Consider the following 4835-nt stretch of genomic DNA (forward strand, 5'->3'; position numbering starts at 1 on the left):
GAAGAACAAATCTAATGCTTTTCAAACATTCAAGAATTTTCATAAGTGGATTGAAAATGATGCACAATCTCATATTGGGTCTATTCGCACTGATAATGGAAAAGAATATACATCAAATGATTTTGAAAACTATCTTCGGCAACATTGGATCAAACATCAAACAACTGTACCTTATAATCCCCAACAGAATGGTGTAGCAGAAAGAATGAATAGAACAATCTTGAATATGGTACGATCCATGCTTTTCTTCAAAAATGTAAAGATAATGTTTTGGGCTGATGCTGTTCTATGTGCTACATATATAAAGAATAGATGTCCATCTAGTGCTATAAGAAACAAGACTCCTTATGAATTGTGGTATGGACATGTTCCTTCGGTAAAACATATCAGGATTTTTGGTTCCACCTGTTATGCTTTAATACCAAAGGTACATAGAAACAAACTTGGTGCTAGAAGTCGTAAGTGTATCTTCCTGGGGTATTCAAACACCTCTAAAGCATACCATCTCTATGATGAAGTAAATAAAAAGTTTGTTGTATCTAGAGATGTCATTTTTCTTGAATCATCCAAATCTGACAGTGTTGTTGAGCGGCAACTTGATCGCTTGGATAGATTCACAAAAACGAAATCATTTCAAGAGTTTGAGAATCAGATTCCACATCTTGAAGGGGGGATTCCTATACTAGATCAACATATGGAATCTTCTTCTGAAGAACAATCTCCCTTACATGAAACTCCAACACCGGATGATCCTTTAAGTGATGTAATTGATAGAATTGGGAGACTCAATCTTGATTCAGTCCCAACTCAATCAACAGAGCAGCCTGGACCATCTCAGAAAGGTCCCCCAAAGTGGCTGACAAAGACACTTGAAAGTGTTCATCCTGATGAAATTGGAAAAACAGGAACCAGAAATACAAACCGACAAGATGGAGGTGATGTAGATAACTCTAATTCACCTGTTGATATGGATGTTACTTATGATTGTGAATTGAACTTGTCTACAGATTTTGAACCAACTTCCTTCAAAGAAGCTTCTTCTCATGATGAATGGAAAGAAGCGATGCAGAAGGAGTATGATGCCCTCATAAAGAATGGCACTTGGAAGCTGGTTGATCCTCCATTTGGAACCAAAACCAATTGGCTGCAAGTGGGTCTACAAGAACAAGTACAAAGCTGATGGCTCACTTGACAAGCACAAAGCTAGGCTTGTGGCAAAAGGTTTTGCACGGAAGGAAGGGGTCGATTATGAGGAAACTTTTGCCCCCACAGCAAAATGGGCCACCATCCGGACACTCTTTGCACTAGCTGCTCAGAACGGTTGGAAAGTCCATCAGATGGATGTAAAAACTGCATTCTTGAATGGAGATCTAAAAGAGAATGTTTTTATGTCCCAGCCTGAAGGATTTGCTGTGAAAAGACATGAACACAAAGTATGCAAACTTGTGAAGTCCTTGTATGGCCTCAAACAAGCACCACGAGCCTCGTATGAAAAACTAACTGAGCATCTTCTGAAACTCAACTTCAAACATTTTGATCTTGATGATGCAACTTTATTTGTCAAGAAAGTTGGCAAAACAGTTGTATATCTTGTGGTATATGTAGATGATCTTTTAATGACAGGGAACAATGAAAGCTATATTGCATCCATAAAGAAAGAATTAGGAAAAAATTTTGAAATGACTGATTTGGGCTATGTTCATTACTATCTTGGCATTGAAGTAACCCAACATCCAAAATCCATATTTCTTTCTCAAAAGAAATACATTGGAGATTTGTTAAACAGATTTGGCATGACAGAGTGCAATCCTCTTTCTACTCCAATGGAACAAAACTTGAAGCTCACATCTATTGAAGGAAAGGAATTTGAGGATGCAACAAAGTATAGAAAGCTTGTAGGAAGTCTCATCTACCTCACTACTACCAGACCAGACATTTCATTTGTTGTTGGAATCCTCTCCAGGTTTATGCAAAAACCTTGTGAGGGACATTGGTCTGTTGCAAAAAGAGTTCTAAGGTACTTGAAGGGAACTCAAGACCTTGGAATCAAGTATACACAGGTGGACGACTTCAACTTGATTGGATACTCTGATTCAGACTTCGATGGAGACAAAGAAACTGGGGAATCTACTTCAGGATATGCTATGAGTCTTGGATCAGGAGCTGTCTCCTGGAGATCACGCAAACAATCAGTACCAGCAGATTCCACAACAGAAGCAGAATACGTGGCAGCAGCTGAAGCAACGAAAGAAATTGTGTGGCTCATGAAAATTCTTGAAGATTTGCAGGTAAAACAAATACAATCAACTCCACTCATGATTGATAACACCTCTGCAATAAAGTTGGCCAAGAACCCAAAGTTCCATGATCGTACTAAGCACATCAATACTAAATATCATCTGATCCGACATCATGTTGAGGCCAAAACAATCCATCTCTGTCATTGTTCCACAAACGAGCAAATTGCAGACATCTTCACCAAAGCGCTTGGAAGAGAAAAGCTTGAAAGATTCAGAACGATGCTTGGACTCACCAACATCCCTTCAGATTAAGGGGGGGAATGTTGACAACTAATCCTCAACGGATGGGTGAACTGGAACGTGAACAGTCATCAAGAAGATGAATTGTTCCGTCTCCTTTTTGTATATAAACAATAGTTCTCTAATGAAATAACATATCAGTTTTTCTTCTGCTTATTCTCGAGTTATCCTGGCCTGACAATTTGGTTTTTTTTTCAATTTTTTAAATGGAAAGTATATTTTTCAATAATGTTTTAAAGTTTATTTTCTTCCACATGTGCTTGTCTAAAATTAATTCACATCCATTTTCTTATGTAGATATGTTTTCTATCCCCTCATTTATATGCCTTTCTATGTAGGGATATCCTTTAGCCTTTCATTTATATGTCTTGATTACAAAATATATAGATTATTTGTTTAAGGATGATCTAGATACGATCATTATATTTTCTTTTCATCGATCACAATGCTTTCAAAGGGTAAAAAGATGAGGAATCGGCTCATGGCAGTACTAGTTTGGAAAATTATGGTCTAAAAGCTTCTAGGAGAATTTTGAGGCATCAAACAATTTTTTTGGCGGTAACAAAATTTCTCTCTAGCGCCACACATTTTATTCATATTCTACACACAAAGACCTTTACAACAACGCAAAAACCACATCGGTCGGAATGTGTGTGCAAAAGTTATGCCACATAGAGTTTGACCTTTTTGTTTTCACCACCATAATTCGAGAGGATGCCAAGTCAGCCCCATTTATTCATGGAAAAATGGATAGCCACATGATTATGATGAACAATACTGTAGAAGAGCTCATATTGTAACTATGTTTAAGAGTTGAGATAGTCAAACCTAATGACTAGTAGGCTATCGAGCTATGTTATAACTGGGCCACTATGAGGAAAGGGTGTTCCATATTTTTGAGAAAATCTATTGCATAGATGAGAGGGATCAGAGATCAAAGAAATAAAGAGGATTTGTTCACTATAGTAGCCCAAATGCTAACAACAAGACTTCTTTGTACTCACAACCATTTTTTATTTAGAGAAAGAGAGCAAAGTGACCTCACCTTTCAATTGGGTTTTCTCTTGAAAGGGTTCCCTAGGTCATATCTTGTGCCATATCATGGTTTGTGAGTCCTTATTTCACTACTTTCTATTTACTACTTAATTTTAATGTGCATGCATAGACAATCAATAGTAATCTACAAATCCATAAATCTAAAGAAAATAAAAACCTAATAGTGTAGATTTTGGATTTTTAAATATACATTTACTAAATATGTTATGAAAAAATACCCAATGGAATATCCGCAATAGTTTATGGATCTAAGGATACCCATATTTATGATTATATTAATGGATTTCCTCTCCCAAATGTTTCAAGGTTTCCTAATGAGTACTTAGGAGATGACTTTCTTTGTAGCAGAAAAAACCAGTAAGCAAGGAAGTAATTGTGTGTAGATTGTGTTGTGTAAGCAGGTAGATGTATTATTGATAAAATATAAATGGTGATTACAATAATTCATGGCAGTGTGCCTATATAGGCATGGACTAGCCACAAAGCTTAGTGGTCACACCTTTTGACTTTTGCCCTTTCATAATTAATGGGCCATTAATTAATTTAATTATTTGATTTATTATTAATATTAATATTATAATATTATTTATTAATTAATGTTTTTAATGATTTTTTTATTCATAACATTGACATCCACTTTAGAGATGCTTTGTCCTCAAAGCATAATAAGAATTGTTTTCTCTAGTTGAACATGTTGCTACGTAATGCCATCTTTTCTTTGACCTAATTGTGCATGGTGAAGTCCTCATGTGTATTTGTACCTTCCTTGAAGCTGGAAGTGTTAACACCATATAATTTATAAGGTCATTCTTGCTAGTTAAACTCCATGAATTGTTCTTCAAGGTTTGTAGTATAGCTTTGTAATTGTATCAACATTATTCCCCTAGAACAATATCAATTTATTTGAGTGGTCAGGAAAATAGATCTATTTGAAGCTCTAGCTTTGGATTGAAATCTTATGACATTCTCCTATCTCTTTGAACTTTTTCCCAGTAACGATAGACATGGTCAGGTCCTTGATTGGGCATATACAAAGATTAAGTTGTTTAGAAAAATCAATGTTTATACAATTGCGAGTACTGCGAGAATCTACAAGTATATGGAAATGTATGTCCCTTATGATCCGTTTAAGCTTTAGATTTTTAGGGCATACTCTCCTTGTCATGTTTGTTGCTAGAGTAGTAGCATTGATGTTCTTTCATCTTGGACACTGGTTTTTCTACTTCCGAAGGTTTGGTG

The sequence above is a fragment of the Pinus tabuliformis genome, chromosome 8 (assembly GCF_031772625.1).
Source record: "Pinus tabuliformis cultivar Carrire ecotype Pingquan chromosome 8, CPIR1, whole genome shotgun sequence".
NCBI classification, from domain to species: Eukaryota; Viridiplantae; Streptophyta; class Pinopsida; order Pinales; family Pinaceae; genus Pinus; species Pinus tabuliformis.